This window comes from Mixophyes fleayi, chromosome 8 (assembly GCF_038048845.1).
Source record: "Mixophyes fleayi isolate aMixFle1 chromosome 8, aMixFle1.hap1, whole genome shotgun sequence".
Taxonomy (NCBI): domain Eukaryota; kingdom Metazoa; phylum Chordata; class Amphibia; order Anura; family Limnodynastidae; genus Mixophyes; species Mixophyes fleayi.
This window is the reverse complement of record NC_134409.1, coordinates 73,212,622-73,239,373: the sequence shown is the minus strand read 5'-3', so window position 1 is coordinate 73,239,373 and position 26,752 is coordinate 73,212,622. Positions and strand designations below refer to the sequence as shown.

The 26,752-nt window shown below is 42.0% G+C and overlaps 1 protein-coding gene across 7 annotated transcripts in view; it reads left to right on the top strand.

Moving 5' to 3' along the window:
* The window catches only part of PDE4DIP (phosphodiesterase 4D interacting protein), a 309,241-nt gene that overhangs the window by 120,494 nt on the left and 161,995 nt on the right, over nucleotides 1-26,752 (top strand). For 2 of the 7 annotated variants that reach the window (XM_075182733.1, XM_075182729.1), the window contains exon 1: nucleotides 24,868-24,972. The exons of 1 other annotated variant lie outside the window; for it this stretch is intronic. The gene's annotated coding sequence lies outside the window, so the exon portion shown is untranslated. 4 more of the 7 variants (XM_075182736.1, XM_075182732.1, XM_075182731.1 and 1 more) reach the window with 4 other exon arrangements.

The window sequence follows — 26,752 nt, the reverse complement described above, 5'->3', positions numbered from 1 at the left end:
AGATCCAAAACCAAAACCAAAACACGGGGGTCAGTGAGCATCTCTAATATCAATATAAAAAAGAGGCTATTTAACTGCTGCTTAACCCAGCAATACTTTAGTATTATAAATTATAAATATTAAATAATGAAAATAAATGATGCAACAAAAAACACACCTCACTTTATACTGGATTTTATTTTCTATACATCTTCTCCCTACAGTACTGTTTTTTTACATACCTGGCTGATTATAATGGGGTATATATATATAACACTAAATAGCTATAAAATCACAACAATAAGAGCAACAAATAACAGATATGTCTGTACCATTATCACACTTTTCCCCCTTCATCACACTGCTGACCCCTTCATCACACTGTGCCCTCCATGATCATACTGTGCCCTCCTTCATCACACTGCGCCTTTATCACACTGTACTCCTTCATCCCACTACTGTCCCCTTCACCACACGGTGCCCTCCATCATCACACTGTGCATCTGCAGCATACTGCTCCTCTTCATCACACTGTTCCCCCTTTATCACACTCTGCCCAGGGCCTGATCCATCAATAGGCTAAACACGCTACACCCTAGGGCACTAGATCCTGGGGTGTGCAGCGCTGATGGAATTTAATTTCTCATCTTCCCCACATTTTCTTTTTTTACAGTTTGGTGGCTGGACTGTCTTGAATCATCGCGGCCATCACTGGTATTAAGCTGGCGACCCCGACAATCACAAATGCAGACTGACTTCTTTAAACTGCTTGACAGTGCACCTGCAGTTTTTAGTCAGGTCTCGTGAGATAAGAATAATAACATCTCGTGAGGACTGTCTACAGGCGCACTCACAGGCAGCTAGCAGCAAATGGATTTGCTGCCAGCCTGCCTGTCCCCAACAAAGAAGAGAGTGAATGGGGATTATTAAGAGGCTGAAGGGGGTTGATTAAGTGGTTGAAGTGGGCTGATTAAGTGGATTCAGAGGCTGAAGGCGGATTACTGATTAAAGGGGTTGAAGGGGGTTGGTTAAATGACCTGAAGAGGGCTGATTAAGTTACATGAAAGAGGCTGATTAAGTGGTTGAAGCTGGCTGAAGGGAGCAGCTTGGTGGGGGATGGGGGGGCTGGGCATGTTTTCTGTAGTGTGTGGTGGTAACAAGGAAGTTCTCCATATTGTGTGGCGGTTACAAGGATGCTCTCTGCGGTTACTAGAATTCTAAATACTAGCTAGCTAGATGCTTGTATTTGATTATAACTCTTTGAAAACAGTTTTTTATATATATTATTGCATATATATGCCTGTGGTATGGGGTACTTTTTTCTGATCATACTGAAGTGTTGTGTTTGAACTAAAGAGCCTAATAATTCAGGGTTTGTTAACGTTTTACATTACATTACATTGTTTGCATATTTTCAAAACAGGATACCAACTTTCTAGAAGTCAGACAAATGACAAGTAAGATGGAAGAACAGGTAAGAGTGAACAGCATAGTCTGTCTAAATTTGAACGCTGGAGAATACTGCTGAATATTCACAATCAGTAGTATTCCTATATGCCTAACTATTCATTAAAGAGTTCCAGATATATGGCTTAAATGATATGTTCCATGCCAACATAGCTGCCTATGTGCATTATTTGGGTGATGTGCAGTATGATATTTCGCTTGGTGCTGAATACGCCTGTAAACATGGGGGAAGGGGTGGTGGCGCTAAGTGTGTATTAGCCTAGGGAGGCTGGAACCCTTAATCAGGCCCTGACTGTGCCCCTCATCTAGAGATGCTCACTGACCCTCGTGTTTTGGTTTTGGTTTTGGATCTGCATTAGCTTCGGGTTTTGGTTTTGCCAAAACCGCCCTTGCGTGTTTTGGTTTTGGTTTTGGTTTTGGTTTTATTTAGCCATTTTTTACAAAATTCCATTTTTTGGGCTAAAATCACATAATTTAGGTATTATTTTGTACCTATATTATTATTAACCTACTAACACTAATTTCCATTAATTTCCATTCAATTTTGACCACCTCACAGGTCACAATATTATTTTCATACACTTTCAAACAAAGATTGCAGCAGTTCTTGCCAGAGATAAGAGAAAGGCGATTGTCATGCCTGGGCATAAGACCAAAAAACCACCTCTTAAGTGTGGAATTATTTTTACACAAATCCTGACAACAGTTGTCTAGCCATTTGTAGCATTTTTAAAGCCACATTCAATAGAGGTAGGGACCTTAACCATCTAGGATCCTCATCCATGTTACGGCATTTGAAGTGAGTTCATGGAAAGCTGTTAGGAAAGTCAGAAACTTATGTTAAAAAATAACAACAAGCAGTCCAGCATCATCTACCTCCCTTCTCTCATCTAGATCCCAGCACCTGCAATCTACACCCCCAACACCTTCATCATCAATATCCCCAGAAGTGATGGGAGTTAGTCCTGCATCCAAGTTCCTAATTCTTGATGACTCCTCCACTAACCATGATTCCTCTGAAGAATTATTGAGCGTTAGTCCCGCTGCTGCTGCTGCTGCTGGGGGTGGATCTTCAATCCAGATGAAGACTACTAGTAGTTTACAACAATTAACTGTTAAACAATCCTTTGCTAGAGGAAGAAAGTAAGAAAGCTGTCCCCCAGTCGCAAAGCGGATCACAGACACCATGGGGGCTATGCTAGTATTAGATCTGCGTCCAATGTCCACTATTAATGCAGCTGGTTTTAGACAGTTACTTGAGGTCTTCTGTCCCTATTACCAAATTCCATCACAACACCATTTTACTAGAAAAGCTATTCCTCACCTCTACCAGAAGGTTCATAAAAATGTAATTATTGGGCTACAAAATGCATTTCTACCCACTGTACACTTAACCACAGATATGGGGACAAGCGGAACTGGGCAAAGTAAAGATTATATGACTGTGACAGCCCACTGGGTTGGTGATTCGCCTTCACCAGCAGGAACAGCAGCAGCATGAACCCAAGTACGTCACATTTTTCAGAAGTAGGCTACTCTGTGTATCAGCAGCTTCAGTAAGAGGCATACAGCTGATAATCTGTTACTAAAAGTAATGGATGTCATTGCAACATGGCTAATCCTGCTTGGACTCTCCTGAGCATATGTGATTTATGATAACGACACCAATATTGTTAGATCATTACAGCAGGGGGGGCGGGGGGGGGGGGTTCCATCACATTTCCTTTTTTGCCCACACAATCAACTTGGTGTTACAGAAAAAAATGACATTGACATGCAGGAGATGTTATTTGTGTCCCGAAAAAGTTAGGGTCATTTTCGGGATTCTGCAACAGCATGTAGGAGAATACAGCAGCTGCAAGAAGACTAGCATTTGAGGGGAATGTACTTTAGTCCAGCGAAGTAGTCACCTGTGAAGAGAGTGCAGACACGGTTAGCTTGAGTCAAGTGATTGCCTTAATTATACTTTTTGAGAAGCAGCTAGAGAAATTTTACGGATGAAATAAAACAAAGTAAATCTGCTAACTATATTGTAATTGTAGATTAAGTACTTAATTCACTTTACCAGGATCCAAGAGCTATCAACATCTTGTAATGACGTCTACTCCTTCAGTTTCTCGGGCAACTGTTTGTCGGAAAAAACTGAGCTTTCCCAAGACACCCAGTGGTGATGCAGATGAGTCAGCATAACATTTTGACATTTGCTCTGCTCTAAAAGAATTGCCCAAAAATCGTGACTGCCATAAAATGAACTACAAATTCCATGAGGAAGGCCATTGTCGACAATTCCATCAAAGTACACAGACTTCTATGACGGTGGATTCCAGCGGGGATGAATTACTATTGTTTGAGGAAGATGTACACAATGATGAGGGTGAATATGATGACAGTGTAGATTGCAGCAGGTGCTGAAATCTAGCTAAGAGAAGGGAGCTACCTGATGCTGGTATGCCTGGTAATATTTTGGGTAGAATAGTATCTTGGCAATTTTATGTTTTTCTACAATAAACTTTCACCTATTTAGAGAGGTTTTTTTTTTCTTTAAAAAGGTACAAGCTTTTAATTTACATTTTTGTTTACCTGACTTAAAACCACTATGCACTTCAGCATAGGCTTTATGTATGAGCTATAGGACAATACAATGTCACTGAGACTTGAAGAACACGGACAGCCCTATTATTACAATTTCTGTTTCAGCACTGAACCCTGCCACCTCTCCTGTTTCTGAGTGAGCTATGGTATAATAAAATGTAACTGCAGATTTAGCCCAAGCCAAGCAGGCCTCTAATTTCTATTTCAGCAATTACAATTAGCAATGGAGAAATGGAGCTCTTCTCTTTGGGTGTTATCTATATAACAAGCCTGCTTGTCTTCTTTTAATTTTTGACTCTTAGGGCTAGATTTACTAATAGGCGTGTTTGGCAGCGTTTTTGATCCGCCATACATCGCAGCGTTTTTGCAGGTCAAACAGCCGGATTTACTAATGGCTGATTTTAAGCTTCAATGTAAATCCGCCGTCGATGTAACGGCGGTATGTAATCCTCCAAGCCGCCGGCGGCTTTGAAAGAAACATGGCGCTTTTGCTTTAAAACACGGCGGTTTCATGTTATGGCAGGTGTTTTGAAAAAAATCACCTGTATCATGGCATTTCACTATTGGCTACTTTCTCTGTCACAAGCCCTATATAAATCACTGGCCTGCCACATTTTCTTTGATAGGATTTTGAGGAGAAAAGAGATAGGAGCTTGGAGGAGTTACGATTGTGAGAGTTGCTTTTGAGGGTTGTTGTGCTGCGATTTCTGCTTGGAGTGTGAGTAGTCCTGTGTTTTTTTACATTGTTGTGCCTTTATTTTCTGAATTAATTTCTGTCTTATTTTTTTGGTAATTGTCTAGTCCTTTGTATCTGTTACTTGTGTGTGAGTGTGTTGTGCGTGTTTCCTTAGTTAGTATAGTTTGTCTTTTGTGTTTGTCAGTAGTTCAGTGTTACTTGTTTTTCTGTTTTACTGGAGATTATGGCCAGAGATAGGAGGGGGGCAGAGGGTGAGGAGAGGGAGATGGAGCTGGAGGGGAAAGAGGAAGGTGAGGAAGGGTTAGAGAAGACAGGACAGGGCAGGTAGACAAAGTCAGGGAGGAATGTTAGATTTTCTCATGATGAGAATTGTGTGTTAGTGCACAATATTGTTCCCTGTTACCAGATAATTTTAGGGAGCCTTGCAGCCCGTACTCCGCTCAGGCAGCGACATCAATTGTGGTCAAAAATATGTGAGGCCGTGAATGCAGTGGGACCATTAAAGCGGTCAGTGGCTCACTGCCGCAAACGCTTTTCAGACATAAAGCGGAGACTGGAAGAAAAAATGGCTGAGGAAAGGAAGGCAGCAAGAGGAACAGGTGGTGGACCACCACTTTGTGTGGAATATACCACATATGAGGAGGAGCTGCGGCAGATACTGCCCCGGGAAATTGTAGAGGGGGTCAATGTCCAGGACACGGATGCACCTTCTTTTGGACAACCAGCTGGTGAGTTGTTTGCAATTTTTACTATAACTGTTTTGCAAGTACACATGAATTTTTTCAAAATTGTAATTGTATTTTAAAAGCACATTATCAAAGTATACTGTATACATGTCTAAATGATTGTCACTGCTAATACAGTGTCTGCTTTTTCTAACACATCCAAAATCTCCTGTAAGAGACTCCACTCCGAGTTCAAGGTCTACTCCTCCACCTTCTGTGAGGGATTCTGCCCCTGAAGAACAAGCAGGTGCGTGTAGTCTGTTTGGGGGAGAAACAATGGTGTTAGAATTTGTTTCTTTGAAAATGTTGGTGTAAATGTTATATTGCTTGCTTTATATATGGTTTGCAAAAAAACTTCATGTACTACACAGAGGGAGAACTAAAATAGTAATAGCTTACCCAAAATCACTGTCTTTCAACATTTTGCTGCCAGCACCATCATATTTTGGAATAAAATTAATTTGCTTTTCTATCCCCTCACCCAAACACATAGGCTAAATGAGATTGTATTTAAAAAAAAAAGATGCCTAGCATCCTTAAGCAGGTCACATAGGACAACTAATCAGGAAGGTAGACATTGGTAAACATTCTGTAGTTTTAAAAGGTTATGTCTTTTTGTCCAGTGTCCAGAATGCAATTTACAAACATTTTATATCCTATATACTTACCTTGGTTATTTCACCACAGAAACGTCATCATATCAGCCAGGTCAGCGGCAGTCCGTGCAAATGTCACCGCACACAGAGGATTGCAGATTAATCACCCTACAAGTGGTTGATGCCCCCGTGTCTGACCTCCAGGATCAAACAACTGGCCCTGCGGAACACACAGAAGACCAGCAAACTGCACCTCCTCCACTGGATACAGGGCGAGAAATTACCCAATCAATTGCCAAATTTTAGTTACTGCAATCCCAGTTCATGTACAGCCAAACCAGACATATGTCACATATTGTTGGTCATTTGAGGCATGCACACCGCAGTAATAGTCAAATCCCTGCAGGTTTAAATCATATAGATGCAGCTATAGAACAGTCAAATGTCACCATGATACAAATGACTGGTGCTGTGGAGGCCTTACACACAACAGTAAGGGAGGTGAATGCAAACGTCAATAGGATGGCAGGCAAAATTCACCATGATATAATGTTACGCTTTCCTTTGCCAATGTCATCGGCCACAACCAGTTTGGCTAGCACGCCTAATCGCTCCATACAAAGTACATCTCCAAGGAGAGGTGCTCGTACCAGGGGTGGCCGAGGGAGAGGAGAAAGTGTCTCCAGAGTCGCAGATGTACCTGCCAAAAGGCGTAGGTGGCCTAATGTTTGCTGGTCAAGTAAAAGATGCTTAAAAACCATTTTTTACAATACAACTCATGTACATTTTTGAGCGTTGTTCAAAATGTTTCATAATTTGCAGCCTGTTACTCCACAGTTACGCGTATCACAAATACAGTTTGTACATTTTAGTGCATGTTTATGCAATGTTCATTTATAGTTTATGCTTACTACTGCAATAAATGTGGTTACATTTCAATGCAAACAGTCTTTCTTTTCTGCCAATTAAACACTAGTATACTGCTTACAAAAAAAACAATGCACAAATGCCACTTACACATTGACATGTCTGTAAGTTACCAGTGATTTGCAAAATTACCACATGAGGAGTACACACTATAGTCTGTTTCAAGCTTTCAAACTCTAAAAAAAAAAAAAAAAAATTAAACCATTGCTCATCATACATCAAACACATTTTTTCCAAAAAAATTATTTTTCTAGTATGCACTTACATGTAAAGTAGTTTGCAATGAGACGGTCTCTAATCTGCCTCCCCCTCTGTAGTCTGCACATCACCAGATGGAACACGGACCACTACTTGTTCACTGTCTACTGCAATAATCGGTGGGTTAAGTTGTTGTAAAGCCAGATTATGTAGCAGACAGCAAGCCAGCACAATATCAGACACCTTTTCAGGTGCATACATAAGCACACCACCCGATTTATCAAGGCACCTGAACCTGGTTTTCAATAGTCCAAAGGTACGCTGTATCACACCTCTAGTGGCTACGTGTGCCTCATTATATTTGTGCTGTGCAGGAGTCTGAGGATGCAGCAGAGGAGTCATCAGCCAGGGCCGACACCCATATCCTGAATCTCCTATAATAAAACAAAAGCTACCATTTAATGGAGCATGTTGTACAGCAGTTAGCACATGTGAGGCATATCTGAGAAGGATAAGGGAAATAAAAAAAATGGTAAGTACATACCCAAAAGCCATCCCTCCGGCATTTCACCACTTTCATATTTGGCATAAAGAGTAGACTGTATTAGGATAAAGGCGTCATGACATGACCCAGGATAGGCTGCCAAAACACTCATTGTACGCATGTTAGCATCACAGACAACCTGCACATTTAGGGAGTGGTAGTGATGTCGATGCCCTGTGGTAAGGTGGTTTCAGGTAGGGATGAGCGCACTCGGATTTATGAAATCCGAGCCCACCCGAACGTTGCGGATCCGAGTCAGATCCGAGACAGATCCGGGTATTGGCGCCAAATTCAAATCTGAAACTGAGGCTCTGACTCATAATCCCGTTGTCGGATCTCGCGATACTCGGATCCTATAAATTCCCCGCTAGTCGCCGCCATCTTCACTCGGGCATTGATCAGGGTAGAGGGAGGGTGTGTTAGGTGGTCCTCTGTCCTGGTAGATCTCGTGCTGTGCTGTTTAGTTCTGTGCTGTGCTGTTTAGTTCTGTGCTGTGCTGTGCTGTGCTGTGCTGTGCTGTGTTCTGCAGTATCAGTCCAGTGGTGCTGTGTGCTGTGCTCTGTCCTTCTGAGGTCAGTGGTGCTGCTGGGTCCTGTGCTGTGTCCTGTTCAGTCCAGTGGTGCTGTGTCCTGTGCTCTGTGCTTCTAAGGGCATAGTTATTTCCCCAATATTCCCCTGTGTTTAAAAAAATAAAAAAAAGTTATTTAAAAAAATACCAAAAACTACTTTAATTTTTTTTAATTACCACAAAATTTGCACAACCAATCCTGCAGTATAAGCCCATTGGTACTGCAATATTACCAAGTTCACACATTCAGCAGTAAAAGTCCAGTGGTACTGCAATATTGCAAAGTTTACACATTCTGCAGTATCAGTCCAGTGGTGCTGTGTCCTGTGCTCTGTCCTGCTGAGTTCCGTAGTGCTGCTGGGTCCTGTGCCGTGTCCTGTTCAGTCCAGTGGTGCTGTGTCCTGTGCTCTGTGCTTCTAAGGGCATAGTTATTTCCCCATTATTCCCAAGTTTTTAAAAAATAAAAAAAAAGTAAAAAAAAAATTACAATTAAAAATTATAAAAAAAATATATATAATTATAACCAAATTTGCAAAACCAATCCAGCAGTATAAGTCCATTGGTACTGCAATATTACAAAGTTCACACATTCTGCAGTATCAGTCCAGTGGTGCTGCTGTGTCCTGTGCTCTGTCCTGCTGAGTTCCGTAGTGCTGCTGGGTCCTGTGCCGTGTCCTGTTCAGTCCAGTGGTGCTGTGTCCTGTGCTCTGTGCTTCTAAGGGCATAGTTATTTCCCCATTATTCCCAAGTTTTTAAAAAATAAAAAAAAAGTAAAAAAAAATAAAAAATTTGAAAAAAAAAAAAAATATATAATAATTATAAACAAATTTGCAAAACCAATCCAGCAGTATAAGTCCATTGGTACTGCAATATTACAAAGTTCACACATTCTGCAGTATCAGTCCAGTGGTGCTGTGTCCTGTGCTCTGTCCTGCTGAGTTCCGTAGTGCTGCTGGGTCCTGTGCCGTGTCCTGTTCAGTCCAGTGGTGCTGTGTCCTGTGCTCTGTGCTTCTAAGGGCATAGTTATTTCCCCATTATTCCCAAGTTTTTTAAAAATAAAAAAAAAGTAAAAAAAAATAAAAAATTTAAAAAAAAAAAATATATATAATAATTATAACCAAATTTGCAAAACCAATACAGCAGTATAAGTCCATTGGTACTGCAATATTACCAAGTTCACACATTCTGCAGTATCTTGTGCTACATATAATGGAGACCAAAAATTTGGAGGATAAAGTAGGGAAAGATCAAGACCCACTTCCTCCTAATGCTGAAGCTGCTGCCACTAGTCATGACATAGACGATGAAATGCCATCAACGTCGTCTTCCAAGCCCGATGCCCAATCTCGTAGTACCGGGCATGTAAAATCCAAAAAGCCCAAGTTAAGAAAAAGTAGCAAAAAGAGAAACTTAAAATCATCTGAGGAGAAACGTAAAGTTGCCAATATGCCATTTACGACACGGAGTGGCAAGGAACGGCTTAGGCCCTGGCCCGTGTTCATGACTAGTGGTTCAGCTTCACCCACGGATCTTAGCCCTCCTCCTCCTCCCCCCCCCCCTACAAAAAATTGAAGAGAGTTATGCTGTCAGCAACAAAACAGCAAACAACTCTGCCTTCTAAAGAGAAATTATCACAAATCCACAAGGCGAGTCCAAGGATGTTGGTGGTTGTCAAGCCTGACCTTCCCATCACTGTACGGGAAGAGGTGGCTCGGGAGGAGGCTATTGATGATGTAGCTGGCGCTGTGGAGGAACTTGATGATGAGGATGGTGATGTGGTTATTGTAAATGAGGCACCAGGGGGGGAAACAGCTGATGTCCATGGGATGAAAAAGCCCATCGTCATGCCTGGTCAGAAGACCAAAAAATGCACCTCTTCGGTCTGGAGTTATTTTTATCCAAATCCAGACAACCAATGTATGGCCATATGTAGCTTATGTAAAGCTCAAATAAGCAGGGGTAAGGATCTTGCCCACCTAGGAACATCCTCCCTTATACGTCACCTGAATAACCTTCATAGTTCAGTGGTTAGTTCAGGAACTGGGGCTAGGACCCTCATCGGTACAGGGACACCTAAATCCCGTGGTCCAGTTGGATACACACCAGCAACACCCTCCTCGTCAACTTCCTCCACAATCTCCATCAGATTCAGTCCTGCAGCCCAAGTCAGCAGCCAGACTGAGTCCTCCTCAATACGGGATTCATCCGAGGAATCCTGCAGCGGTACGCCTACTACTGCCACTGCTGCTGTTGCTGCTGTTAGTCGGTCATCTTCCCAGAGGGGAAGTCGTAAGACCGCTAAGTCTTTCACAAAACAATTGACCGTCCAACAGTCGTTTGCCATGACCACAAAATACGATAGTAGTCACCCTATTGCAAAGCGTATAACTGCGGCTGTAACTGCAATGTTGGTGTTAGACGTGTGCCCGGTGTCCGCCATTAGTGGAGTGGGATTTCGAGGGTTGATGGAGGTATTGTGTCCCCGGTACCAAATCCCGTCGAGATTCCACTTCACTAGGCAGGCGATACCAAAAATGTACAGAGAAGTACGATCAAGTGTCCTCAGTGCTCTAAAAAATGCGGTTGTACCCACTGTCCACTTAACCACGGACATGTGGACAAGTGGTTCTGGGCAAACGAAGGACTATATGACTGTGACAGCCCACTGGGTAGATGCATCCCCTTCCGCAGCAACAGCAACAGCTGCATCAGTAGCAGCAACTACAAAATGGCTGCTCGTGCAAAGGCAGGCAACATTGTGTATTACAGGCTTTAATAAGAGGCACAACGCTGACAACATATTAGAGAAAATGAGGGAAATTATCTCCCAGTGGCTTACCCCACTTAGACTCTCATGGGGATTTGTGGTGTCAGACAATGCCAGTAACATTGTGCGGGCATTAAATATGGGCAATTTCCAGCACGTCCCATGTTTTGCCCACACCATTAATTTGGTGGTGCAGCATTACCTCAAGAGTGACAGGGGTGTGCAGGAGATGCTTGCGGTGGCGCGCAAAATTGCTGGACACTTTCAGCATTCAGCCAGTGCCTACCGCAGACTAGAGGCACATCAAAAAAGCATGAACCTGCCCTGCCATCACCTCAAACAAGAGGTTGTGACGCGCTGGAACTCCACCCTCTATATGCTGCAGAGGATGGAGGAGCGGCAAAAGGCCATTCAGGCCTACACAGCCACCTACGACATAGGCAAAGGAGTGGGGATGCGCCTCAGTCAAGCGCAGTGGAGACTGATTTCCGTGTTGTGCAAGGTTCTGCAGCCATTTGAACTTGCCACACGAGAAGTCAGTTCCGACACTGCCAGCTTGAGTCAGGTCATTCTCCTGATCAGGCTGTTGCAGAAGCAGCTGGAGAAAGTGAGGGAGGAGCTGGTAAGCCATTGCGATTACACCAAGCATGTAGCTCTTGTGGATGTAGCCCTTCGTACGCTTTGCCAGGATCCGAGGGTGGTCACTCTTTTAAAGTCAGAGGAATACATTCTGGCCACCGTGCTCGATCCTCGGTTTAAAGCGTATGTTGTGTCTCTGTTTCCGGCGGACACAAGTCTACAGCGGTGCAAAGACCTGCTGGTCAGGAGATTGTCCTCTGAAGAGGACCGTGACATGCCAACAGCTCCACCCTCATTTTCTTCCACATCTATGGCTGCGAGGAAAAAGCTCAGTTTTCCCAAAAGAGGCACTGGCGGGGATGCTGATAACATCTGGTCCGGACTGAAGGACCTGCCAACCATTGCAGACATGTCTACTCTCGCTGCATTGGATGCTGTCACAATAGAAAAAATTGTGGATGATTACTTTGCTGACACCATCCAAGTAGACATGTCAGACAGTCCATATTGTTACTGGCAGGAAAAAAAGGCAGTTTGGAAGCCCCTGTACAAACTGGCTCTATTTTAATTGAGTTGTCCCCCCTCCAGTGTGTACTCGGAAAGAGTTTTTAGTGCAGCGGGGAACCTGGTCAGTGAGCGGCGAAGGAGGTTGCTTCCTCAGAACGTTGAAAAAATGATGTTTATAAAAATGAATAGTCAATTCCTCAATGAAGTACAGCACTGCCCTCCAGATACTACAGAGGGACCTGTGGTTGTGGAGTCCAGCGGGGACGAATTGATAATGTGTGATGAGGAGGAAGTACACACTGTAGGGGGAGAGGAATCAGAGGTTGAGGATGAGGACGACATCTTGCCTCAGTAGAGCCTGTTTAGTCTGTACAGGGAGAGATGAATAGCTTTTTTGGTGTGGGGGCCCAAACAAACCAATCATTTCAGCCAAAGTTGTTTGGTAGGCCCTGTCGCTGAAATGATTGGTTTGTTAAAGTGTGCATGTCCTATTTCAACAACATAAGGGTGGGTGTGAGGGCCCAAGGACAATTCCATCTTGGACCTTTTTTTTTTGCATTATATGACCAATCAACAGTCGTTTGCCATGTTCAAAAAGTAAAACCAAATTTAAAAAAATTCAAGAAATTAAACCAAAAGTAAAATGCCCTGTCATAATTTAAAACAAGAGGTATTGACGTGCTCTAAAACTACTGTATTGTTGTTTATATTTTATAAACACTACACTTGAAAGCTTGAGTCTTTCAATAAAAAAGTAACTGTCCATTGCACGAATATTTGCAACAGGGACAATTTTAGGGTTAAGAAAGTCAACTAATAACACTTCGACGCTGTCTGTCTTTATAAACACTACACTTGGAAGTTGGAGGAGGTATTGTGGCCCCGGCACCAAATTTACTACCGGGGCCACTCCACTGTGCAGTCCATATTTAGGTGTATCAGATATTAAACAACGGTGACAGTTGATGCCCAATTTTTTAATTATATTGTGGCCTCGGTACCAAATTGTGTACCGGGGCCACCACACTACGCAGTCCAGATAATTGTTTGGTGGAATTCAGACCAGTTGAGGGTTTTATTATTATATTGTGGGGACCACTCTATCTATACCACACTACAACTCTATACCACTCTATTTCATACTTTAATTCTATTTAATACTTTAATTCTATTTCATACTTTAATTCTATTTAATACTTTAATTCTATTACTAATTACCATAAAGAGGAACTGCCGCTTCTATTTAATACTTTAATTCTATTAGTAGTTACCATAAAGAGGAACAAAATAAACCAATTTTACCAAAAGTATAATATGACTTAGACTTACAAACACTACACTTGAAAGATGGTGCCTTTAAATGAAAAAGTCAGTCTTCATTGCACGACTATGTGCAACAGGGACAGTTTTTTGGTTTACAAAGTCAACCAATAACACTTCGACCCTGTCTGTCTTTAACATACTTGATGGGATCTCAATGACGAATTGTCTGTACCATGTTTGGAGGAGGTATTATGGCCCCGGTATCAAATTGGGTACCGGGGCCACCCCACTACGCAGTCCAGATACTTGTTTGGTGGAATTCTGACACGTGGAGGGTGTATTTATTTTATTGTGGCCCCGGTATCAAATTGGGTACCGGGGCCACCCCACTACGCAGTCCAGATACTTGTTTGGTGGAATTCTGACACGTGGAGGGTTTTTTAATTATATTGTGGCCTCGGTACCAAATTGTGTACCGGGGCCACCACACTACGCAGTCAAGATAGATAGATGCGTATCATAGATAAAGTACATTCAGTGGTGTGGGGCAAATTGAAAAATATTCAAAATGCACTGACATTATCAAAAACAAGAGGTTGTCACACGCTAAAACTCCAACATGTATATGATGGAGAGGATGGAGGAGCAGCCGTATGTGTAGTGTAATGCAGACCTGTTGAAGGTTTTTTATATATTTTATTGTGGTGCCCAGTGCCCACTCCTCTAGGCAGTCCAGGTACATTTATTGGTGCGAATCAAACAAGTTGATGGTTTTCTTATTATATATATTGTGGTGACCCACTCCTCTACGCAGTCCAGGTACATTTATTGGTGCGATTCATAAAAGTTCAGGGTTTTTAATATATTGTGGTGACCCACTCCTCTACGCAGTCCAGGTACATTTATTGGTGCGATTCATAAAAGTTCAGGGTTTTTAATATATTGTGGTGACCCACTCCTCTACGCAGTCCAGGTACATTTATTGGTGCGAATCAAACAAGTTGATGGTTTTCTTATTATATATATTGTGGTGACCCACTCCTCTACGCAGTCCAGGTACATTTATTGGTGCGATTCATAAAAGTTCAGGGTTTTTAATATATTGTGGTGACCCACTCCTCTACGCAGGCCAGGTACATTTATTGGTGCGATTCATAAAAGTTCAGGGTTTTTAATATATTGTGGTGACCCACTCCTCTACGCAGTCCAGGTACATTTATTGGTGCGAATCAAACAAGTTGATGGTTTTCTTATTATATATATTGTGGTGACCCACTCCTCTACGCAGTCCAGGTACATTTATTGGTGCGATTCATAAAAGTTCAGGGTTTTTAATATATTGTGGTGACCCACTCCTCTACGCAGGCCAGGTACATTTATTGGTGCGAATCAAACAAGTTGATGGTTTTCTTATTATATATATTGTGGTGACCCACTCCTCTACGCAGTCCAGGTACATTTATTGGTGCGATTCATAAAAGTTCAGGGTTTTTAATATATTGTGGTGACCCACTCCTCTACGCAGTCCAGGTACATTTATTGGTGCGAATCAAACAAGTTGATGGTTTTCTTATTATATATATTGTGGTGACCCACTCCTCTACGCAGTCCAGGTACATTTATTGGTGCGATTCATAAAAGTTCAGGGTTTTTAATATATTGTGGTGACCCACTCCTCTACGCAGTCCAGGTACATTTATTGGTGCGATTCATAAAAGTTCAGGGTTTTTAATATATTGTGGTGACCCACTCCTCTACGCAGTCCAGGTACATTTATTGGTGCGAATCATACAAGTTGATGGTTTTCTTATTATATATATTGTGGTGACCCACTCCTCTAGGCAGTCCAGGTACATTTATTGGTGCGTGTCACGAACAGCACTCACCTGAGTCTGCGTGACGCTTACGTGACACAGGGTTAACCACACAACAACCACTTGGTATGTCTAAAATGATTAAATACTTCCCTATCTATGCCACACACTAGCTTTGCGATACTAATTACCACCACCAAGGTTTTTTCGGATAAGAGCTGACACTCTTATTTAGGAAGCCTTCGGTTCTCCCTAGCATTAATCCAACACAATTTACTTTAATCAGAGTTCACTTAAACCACAAGGTTTGCACAGTTTCAATTAGGTAGCGTCTGGACCAAACTGTCGCGTGAATTCATAAGAACACAGAGACTAGAACTTATTAAGTGTAATTTAATATGGAAGACACATCCACAATGCTTTCATTGTCTTGCAAGAGATCTCCTCAAAGGCATTCACATTTGCCATCCTGCCATAAATGGTATAAGGTGCTATACTTATCTACCAACCCCCCTGTGTGGTTTAACATCCACAAAACCCATTGATCTAACAGCTTCTAAGAGAACCAGGTCACACTATTTCTAGGAAGTAATACACAAACATATATTTGCAGATTTATGCCTAAACATTAGCTTGCACATGACACCTTCCCCTTTTAAGAGATGGCATGGGGATTGACTGACAGGTCATTGCCCAAGCCATCTCCCACAGATCCCACCTGGTTCAAATGGAATAGCTGTTAGCCGGGTCTCAATAGGTTCTCTGGGGAGAAGGGTTAAAAAGGGGTTACATATCTCAGACAGCTGGGACTTCTGGTCTGGCAATATCTGTGGGCTAACCTCTGTATTCTTAAAGGGTCCTATCCCTTGCGCTGCAGCTACTAGATCCAATGGCAAGTCCTTCTTCCCCTCATCTGGCAATCTACAGACGGTCAGGGCACACGCATCACTGTCATTAGGAGCCTTCAACAGATTATCATGAAAATTTCTCTCTATCATCCTGGCAGGGGGATCATACCACTGCTTCTGGCTTGTCTGGGCCTGCGTCATGTTCTCATGTACCAACCCTGTTGCAGTGTGCACTTTGTCTCTAATTCTCATGTCCTCTAAGTTAAAGCCTAAGGGAACAATGGCCTGGGATTCCTGACACTGCACTTCTAGGTGGGGACACACTATGCAATTCTTATCTTGGGGGCTACGGAACAGGATGCTCCCCTCCCTCTTGGACTCATCTATCTGGGGGTGTAGAGTAACAGGGAGTTTGGGCCCCTCATCTACCTCCTCTAAGCTGTTAGACGGCTGGCTAAGTGAGAGTGGGCTAGCCACTGACCCCCCTGTCTCTATAGAAAACTCAAGTGAATGGTCAGAACTCAGATGTAGATCTGAGTGGTGAACATTCGAACTACAGGTCCCAGCAGCAAGGTAAGGATTGCTGTCACTCGCTATTTCCCGTTGATCAGGACTAGGTGTCTCCGCCCCATGCTCACCAGCTCTGTGTGCAGCTGGTTCAGGCACAGAATATACATCTTCACCCTGCCCGCCCTCCCAGTTACCTTGTACAGCATCTTCTGGGCATATTACCTGGGTAGAAACATTGTCTTTCTCTAGCACAACAGAAGTAATCACATGGGCATCTGTCCCATTTCTAGTAAGCATAATATTTACACCAGTATTAATGCCAATATCTGCAATAACAATGTCCGCTGTCCCTATCCCATGACAAGATGTCAGTGTGAAGACAGGTTTGGATTCTAACCCAATACTGTTATTGGCATTATCCTCATTATTCGCATTAGGTACAATAATACATTCTCTTTCCTTGTCACCTCCTGGTGCCTGGGACAAAACATGGTTACTCTCAGCAGGTTCTGGTACTGTAACATGGGCGGCATTAAAATCATTACACACTTCAGGTATAATATGGCATTTCCGTTCCCTGTCACACCCTGCTGCCTGGGAACAAACGTTGGTATTCTCAGCTGATTCTAACACAGTGACATTAGCATCATTACCTACATCAGATATAATAGGACATTCCCTGTCCCTGTCACATCCTGGTTTACACATTTCAGGTGCAATTGAACAGACCTTTTCCTTGTCACCTCCTGCTACCTGGGAACAAACTTGGGTACTTTCAGTTGATTCTGACACAGTAACAGGGGTGGCATTGACATCGTCATTACAGACATACTGAGACAACATTCTTCCTAAATCTGTCCCCAGTAACACATCTATAGGCATATTATCTGAGACCCCGACATCCCTTATACCTCTTCCAGCACCCCAATCAAGGTAAACTTTGGCTACAGGTACAGTTAGGTGAATTCCACCAACCCCTTTCACAGAAATACATTTTCCTGGAATGAAGTCCTCTAACCCTACCAGTTCTGAATGTACTAATGTAACATCCGCACCAGTGTCTCTTAACCCCACAGTTACCTTGTCACCCACAGTGACTGTTTGTATGTTGTCCTTCCGGCCCCCTTCTGGTCCTGCAACACACAGGACAGCTGGTGAAGATTGCAGGGAAGGTACCCGCCCAGCGGAGGGTGAACTGGTCTTCTTCTCTGGACAAGCGGTACTAATGTGCCCCACCTGGTTGCACACAAAACACCTGCGGGTGTCTCCCACAGCAGGCTTTGCCCCAACCCTCCCAAAAGATGAAGAAACAGTGGGTGATGGCGTTGAGGGGGGTGGCGTTGATCCTCCTGGCCGGCCCCCTTTCCAGGCCGACTGCCCTGGCACAAAAGTTCCTCTTTTAGCTGCAGGTGCCCGGGTGACAGTGTACTTGTCAGCCAGTCTAGCTGCTTCCGCAGATGATGTAGGATCACGATCCACTACCCATTCCTTCACATCAGCTGGGCACAAAGTCAGAAACTGCTCCTGGATCATCAAATCTTGCAGAGCATCAAAGGTGGTGATCTGTAGCCCTCCAACCCACTGTTTGAATGAAGCACACAGCTGGGCCACAAGTCCTAAATATGTGTCAGAGGCACTGCGTTTTAAATCTCTGAATTTCTGCCTATGCGCCTCTGGGGTGATGTTAAAGCGTTGCAACAGGGCACTTTTGATTGCCTCATAATTTCCGTCCATCTCAGGTGGAAGATCTGCAAAGGCTTCTAATGCTTTACCTCGCAAACCAGGGGTTAAATATTGTGCCCACTGATCTTTGGCCAGTCCATACTGTCTGCATGTCTTTTCAAAACTTCGCAAAAAAGTATCCAAATCCCCATCTTTTTCCAATACAGGGAAATTCTCAGGACGGGGTCTGCTAATACCAGCATCTCTGGTCTCTGGCTGGCGTTTGAGCTTCGCAAGCTCCAGCTCATATCTCCTCTCTGCCTCTCGCTCGGCAGATTCTCTTTCTGCCTGTCGCTCTGCTTGGCGCTCCGCTGCCTCCATAGCAGCGCGCCTCTCTGCTGCCTCCATAGCAGCGTGCCTCTCTGCTGCCTCCATAGCAGCACGCCTCTCCTGACGGTCAGCAGCTTCCTTCTCCTGGAACTGCTGTATGAGTTGCATTTTAGTTGTAATGTCCGCTGGGCCCAAATATTTTAGGGCAGTTTGCAAATAAACATCCATAGCAGTGTCCACACATGAACCATTAGAATCATCCGAAATTAACAGTCCCTGGTTTTGAGGAATACCCACAGTCAGGTCCACTTCTGAGTTCTGGCTATTCTCTTCCTCGGACACAGCTGTGAGTTGCTGATCCCTCTGCACAAGAGCTTCAATCAATTGCTCCTTGCTTTTGCCACTGGTGGGAATTCCTCCATCCTCACAGTCTGAAATCAGCGCCTCCTTTGTCAAGCGTTTATATGCAGCCGCCATCTCCTCCGCTTAATGCCAAATAAAAAAAGATAAGAAAAAAAAAGAGAAGGGGAGGGAAAGAAACAATTGCTGTATGTCTTATAATGTTTTAAGCATTGAGTTCAGTCTCTGGTGAATTAGTCTGTATTTCCTCTCTCAGGGATCACACAACCCTAATTCACTTAAGTTCTTAAAAAAAAAATTAAAAATATATCCCACAAGCTTGCCACCAATTTGTCACGAACAGCACTCACCTGAGTCTGCGTGACGCTTACGTGACACAGGGTTAACCACACAACAACCACTTGGTATGTCTAAAATGATTAAATACTTCCCTATCTATGCCACACACTAGCTTTGCGATACTAATTACCACCACCAAGGTTTTTTCGGATAAGAGCTGACACTCTTATTTAGGAAGCCTTCGGTTCTCCCTAGCATTAATCCAACACAATTTACTTTAATCAGAGTTCACTTAAACCACAAGGTTTGCACAGTTTCAATTAGGTAGCGTCTGGACCAAACTGTCGCGTGAATTCATAAGAACACAGAGACTAGAACTTATTAAGTGTAATTTAATATGGAAGACACATCCACAATGCTTAAGATAAAAAGATAATAAAATGACATACAAATATAGTGCAATTGTTTCTTATAAAATAAAAAGGATAAAACACAGAATTGATACCTCACTTAGAATCAAGTTTGTGGTGCCGGGAGGAGCAGGAAAAAATGGAACCTCTTCAATTACTCCCTCAGAAGAAGAACCAGGAGTTACATTTTCAGTACAGTTTTTAAAACCCAGCTACAGGGCCCCCCAGCCCCCTTCCCTGTGAGGTCAGAACCAACAGGAGGGGAGAATGCAAATTAGGGTCTTATGACTTTGTTGTTTGAATACCTCTAAGTCAAGTTTTCTTTACACCGTCCTAACTTTTCAACAGTATGGTTTACGAACATGATTTTACCTTCACACAACAGGTCCTAAGTTTCCCTTCATCTGCATACCACACATGCCTCTGGTATGTATGATATTGGAGAAAATGATATGATCTTTTCCTGTGTCCTTATTCAGCTTGAATCTGTCATTAACATACAACCCAGTCTCTGCAGTCGGCCTGTCTGGGGCCTCCCAAACATGTGTGAGATTTCATTGTCTTGCAAGAGATCTCCTCAAAGGCATTCACATTTGCCATCCTGCCATAAATGGTATAAGGTGCTATACTTATCTACCAACCCCCCTGTGTGGTTTAACATCCACAAAACCCATTGATCTAACAGCTTCTAAGAGAACCAGGTCACACTATTTCTAGGAAGTAATACACAAACATATATTTGCAGATTTATGCCTAAACATTAGCTTGCACATGACAGTGCGAATCATAAAAGTTCAGGGTTTTTACTTTTTAATATATATTGTGGTGACCCACTCCTCTACGCAGTCCAGGTACATTTATTGGTGCGAATCATACAAGTTGATGGTTTTCTTATTATATATATTGTGGTGACCCACTCCTCTAGGCAGTCCAGGTACATTTATTGGTGCGAATCATAAAAGTTCAGGGTTTTTAATATATATTGTGGTGACCCACTCCTCTACGCAGTCCAGGTACATTTATTGGTGCGATTCATAAAAGTTCAGGGTTTTTAATATATATTGTGGTGACCCACTCCTCTACGCAGTCCAGGTACATTTATTGGTGCGAATCATAAAAGTTCAGGGTTTTTAATATATATTGTGGTGACCCACTCCTCTACGCAGTCCAGAAAGATACCTTGTTGCAACGTTTTGGACTAATAACTATATTGTGAGGTGTTCAGAATACACTGTAAATTAGTGGAAATGCTTGTTATTGAATGTTATTGAGGTTAATAATAGCCTAGGAGTGAAAATAAGCCCAAAAACTTGATTTTTAAACTTTTTATGTTTTTTTCAAAAAAAATCCGAATCCAAAACCTTAAATCCGAACCGAGACCTTTCGTCAAGTGTTTTGCGAGACAAATCCGAACCCCAAAAATAACGAAAATCCGGATCCAAAACACAAAACACGAGACCTCAAAAGTCGCCGGTGCACATCCCTAGTTTCAGGACAATATGAGTGCAATCTATAGCTCCCACAACATTTGGGATGCCCGAGAGCCTATAGAAAGCTACCTTTAGCTCAAGCCACTGTGACTCCTGACTGGGAAAGCAGATATATCTAGGGAAAACTCTTTTAAGGGCAACTAGGACCTGTCCAAAATGTCTTGAAAATGTAGGCTGCGTTATGCCAATAACTCTGAAGGACACTGATTGAAAGGAACCTGTGGCCAAAAAGTGAACTGCACACAGTAGTTTGTGTAGTCCTGACAATGCATTAGAGCGACTGGTTGTAGGCTCCAAATCATCCTTCACTTGCTCATAAAGTCTCATTAGGTTAGTGCAATTGAGCCGAAACATTTGTACAAAGTCCACATCAGCCAAAGAATTCATATTTAAACACACTGTAAATGCACGTGGAGTGCGTGGTCTGGGCAGGCTCCGCTGAACAGATGCCAACTGCTGTCCATCCTCCTCCTCCTCCCGCCTTTCTGCCTTCATCAGATAAAAAGCTGCAAACATACACTGGCAAGAATGCACCACATTCCCTGCAAAAGCCATTCTCCAACAAACCCACACCATTTGATGGACCCTTTTTATAAGCATCATGATTAACTGCTGCCCAATAAACTGTGATTAACTGTGATTTCTTCAGTCAGAAACACCTTTTTGTTTTTGTCACATTTGGATTACATTAACATTAAATTATGGGTTCACTATGTAATTGCACATTGTGCATCTTGATTATTTATAGGCACCATTATTATTGTTGACTTTTAAAAAAAGATTAAAAAAATTAACTATGATTATGTTGGTTTCAGAAATTAATTTGCAATCAAAAAGGGAAAAAAAATAATAATTTAAAAGTACCCTGAAATTACATTACACTTTGCCCATTTTCTATATACAATACTCATGGAGCAATCATTGGACATGAAATGGGCCTTTCTCTTAAGCTCAGCATGCTGTTTGAGCAATCTCGCCGCTCACAACCAGTTCTTTTATTCTGAATGGTGTTTTTCCGGTGGTTTGACAAACCCCTCCATAGTAAATCCGGCTGTTTGTATGTTCAACATTGTTAAAATCGGGATGGCGGTTTGTAAAGTGGTGGTTTAGAAAAAAGTCATTTCTGGTCGTTTGGACGGCGGTTTTGCCTTTAGTAAAATCGGCGATGGCAAAACCGCCGGCAAACTAGACGAATAGCGGCGGGTTGAGCAAACCGCCCGTTAGTAAATCTAGCCCTTAGCAATTGAGCACTCATCTTTGGGTATTATCTATATAACGCAGTAGAATTTGCCTGCAAATTCTACAGACAAGCCTGCTTGTCTTCCTCTTCATTTTTGAATGTTAGCAATTGAGAACTCGTCTTTGGGTGTATATTAGACCCTACACTTATCAGTGCAAATTCAGAAAAATTCAGTTTAATCCCTGCTAGGCCCTCCCTAAACAATACAGTGCTATATTACAATTTCAGCAGTCAGAAAAGACAGATGTTTAGAAGGGGGGATATGACACCCCAAACACTTTGTAGTGCAAATTCAGAAAAATACAGTTTAATCCCTGCTAGGCCCACGCTAAACAATACAGTGCTATATTACAATTTCAGCAGTCAGAAACATTTTGTAGTGCAAATTCAGAAATATACAGTGCTGCTATATTACAATTTCAGCAGTCAGCAAATACAGCTTTTTTAGAAGGGGGGATATGACACCCCAAACACTTTGTAGTGTAAATTCGGAAAAATGCCTCCTCTATACTGCTCTATTCCTGCGACCTAACCCTACTCTGTCCCTCTCTCGAATGGCGCTAGATCGCCGTGGAGGCGGCTATTTATTCATTCTAAAACTCGCAAAATCCGAGATCCGACGACGGCGCGATGACGTTTTGCCTCGTTTTGGAATCCGAATAGGCGCGAGAGTACAGAGCCGACTCGTCTCAGTACTCGGATCCCCTAAGTTCGGGTGGGTTCGGTTTCAAGGAAACTGAGCCCGCCCATCTCTACCCTCATCACACTGTGTCTCTCATTACTATCCCACTCATCCCACTGAGCTCATTCATCACACTGCTCCCTTCAGAACACTGTGCCCCCTTTATCACACTGTGCCCCTCATTACTGTCCTCCTCATCACACTGTCTCCCTGCATAAACACAATTCTTTATCTTATGTCTTATCCTATTCTGCAGCGGCGCCTCTCAGCATGCCTTATATGCAGATAATGTCACGCCCGACAGTCAGTGAGGACGCACTGATGGCAGCAGCGTGCTGGTGGGGAGGGCGTTCATCCCAATTCCCACCCCCAGAACAAGGCAGGGAAGGGCAATCTGACTACTGTGGTGACTAATACACAGTGATTTAGTGCTACATGGCTTCCAAAGTCTAGGGGAGGAGTCCTGTAGCACTGTCATTACAGAAGTGCGGTGCAAGCAGCCTGTGCAGGCTGTGCACTGCATTCCTACTGGTCCACCAGGCGGACCAAGATACACTTTTATTGTCTAGCCCAGGGAGCATATGCCCCCCTGCCTGTCTGTCCCTGCCCACGCCTGGGGACCAATCTAAAGAACACTATAGGCCTTGTTGCTTGTTTTCAACAGTGAAAGGTTCTGGTGATTCCATAACGATGCGGCATACTTTGTGGACAGTCATTCCCTTAAAAGGCTAGGTGTTTTGTAATTGTTACTTAATAGTACTGAGTGATCATCTTCACCCTATGGTGCAGCATTTTTCTCTTGTTGAGAGAGATGTCTTCCTGTATGTACCCATCAACAGAGCAATGGTTTGCTCAGCATGACTTTGATGTTATTCATATTATATGGCCTACTCAGTCACCAGATCTGAACCCAATATAGAATATTCTAGAACAATGCCTGAGACAGCATTTTCCACCACTATTAACCAGGTGTCAGATGAATGACTTTCTAGTGAAAAAATTGCAGAGATAGGTAAACCAAATGCCACAGCGCCTACAGACAGTACTTTGTCTAACGTGGTTGCCAAATGTCCTATTAAAATATGTTTTATTGCCATTTCCATTTTGAGAGCTATCTGTACTTATCTACAGATTTGTTGTACATATTTTGCTGATGTTGCTATGTTCAAAATTTGATGTTATTTATTTGTATAAAATTAGTTGAAATAGTTAAATAAACCTGTGACTGTGGGGCCTATTTATCAATGATTTTTTTGCATTAAATTGCACACTCCTTAACGGATGTTTTCGAGGGGCCGACACACATTTAAGGAGTGTGCACATTTATTATCTGTACATCACACATTTAGATATCTGCTGCTTTGCATTTTTCCCAGAAATATATAGCAGTCCCCATAGATGGCTGTGGGGTCTGCTATAAAACGCAATTTAATAAGTTGTGAAAAGTGTTATTTCAATCCTCATCTTTGCTATGAGGATTCAAATGAATCGTACATATTATGCGGTGCTGCATAAATAGGGCCTGTATGTGGTATGCAATATCACGTACCGGTAATTTACTTTCTATGAGGATGGTTTTCTATGCCATCTACCGGCTACAAACGTAATTTGTGTCGCACCTATGAACAGTACATATTATGATATAAAATAGCTGCCTGACATTAAATACTGTTGCCATATTTGTATATACAATATACACACTCTGCATTCAAATGATAAATACTGTAACATGTATCTCATTTGGTTCAATAAGAATAAATGATCACAGCGGCGCACATGCGTATTGTCTGTCTCCGAATTTCTTTTCCTGGACTACAATTCCCAGTATCCCTCGGTCCGCTGATGCAGCCATATTGAGATCAGAAGAGTATCGAGGGGTGAAACATTTGGAGATTGACTGAAGGTACCAGACGTTTTGACATCTCTCTCTGCAACAATGTAAGAACAAGCGGTCCCTGAATTATCCGTCTACCCTTGGGGCGGGGTGTGATAGACAAGGGCTGTCTGTAGCAGAATGCCCGGAGAAAATGTACTGCCACGTTAGATACTGTATGTATTAGCGGAAATTAGTATGTTACTAGTGTTCTTTGTTGTGTAGATTGGGAAACATACCTACTTATTCTCACTTTTACATCAACGTCGGATATATATAATTCGTCTTTAAATGTATTTATAAAGGTTAACTATAGAACAATACGTATATTTCTGCAAACATCACATTTGACAATCTAAAGTCACTGGTGTGATCAAATTGTATATATCTATATCACAATGATTACAATGAAAATAACATTATGTTGTTATTTAATATATGACTGTGTAATCACGTTTAGATCACTAATTCCCTGTCAGACAATCTTTAAAACGTCACAGCAACTTAGGGATTTCATGTCCCAGGTGATCAGTAAATTAATAGATAAATAATGCACTATTTAGTTTTATCTTTTTTTTTTATGAACGTACAAATGTATGCTTTGTAGATACATATATTTTACATATATATTTAAGCTTTCTGAAAATTGACACTAAAATTATTTTCAAACCATTGATTTACCTGACTACCTCTTGGGGTTGAGGATAATATAACTCCTCCATCCATGCTGTCCATGGTTTTGAACGATATTAGTCACCAAACTTTGTGAGTACCCATTGTATGTTCTGAAATGTATTATTTTATGGCCTTTAAAAGGTCTGTTTTAAATTCACCACATGGACATTTTTGTACATCTATAATAAGATTAGATTTAGTCTCAAATACTTCCTGATACATTTTTTTAAAAAGCAGGATTAATTTTGCTTTCAAACATGTTACATTCCAGTATGAAAAATGATTGTTATTTGTAATGTTCAAGCAGTTAAATAATAAAATACATGTTTACTTGCAATTAAATGATTTAAAAAAAAACCAATGCCCTTAACATGTTGACTGTAACGTATTTTATTACATAAGGTAACTGCAGCCTTTTGCAATTAGAAACTCATAGCTATGTTTAAAGACAGAAACTATTTAAAAAGACTACCATAATATATTGGTTAGAGCATAAAAAAGTGTAGAACTACTAAAAATAAAGAGTGATGTCTAAAATATATATATATATATATATATATATATATATATATATATATATATATATATATATATATATGGAATAGAACACGATATCAGATTGGCGCTTTACACAATGTATGGATAATACAATGATAATCTAAAGTCATCAAAAACAAAGATATAAATAAACATAAAACATAAACAAAACACCTCCACAAGTATGTGTGGCAGCCAAGTCTCCAATATCAGATGGTTAGACCGAAAAGAGGTAACAAAATGATAAGTTATGGAAGGACGGCGCCTTCAGGTGTAAAAACAGATAATTGTGTATATATAGTGAGTAAGCTCAGAGAGTCCAGAGACCATAAAATCCCGAGAAAAATAGTAATGCAGGTGGATATCAGCATATAGCAGCATATATCAGCAAATCAGGTGAGACACTGTGCAGATTAATAGTGTAGTAGTGTGCGTACCAGAAATAAGTAAAATAACAGCTTATCTGTATATAGGCTCCTCAGTCATCCCAGGTGGTGATTTCCTTTGCTCGCAGGGACAAGATAGTATGTTCTATTATTTCCTACTATTGAGTGGTGATGCAGCAGTTATTAATAGAACATACTATATTTGCATCTTGTCTCTGCGAGCAAAGGAAATCACCACCTGGGATGA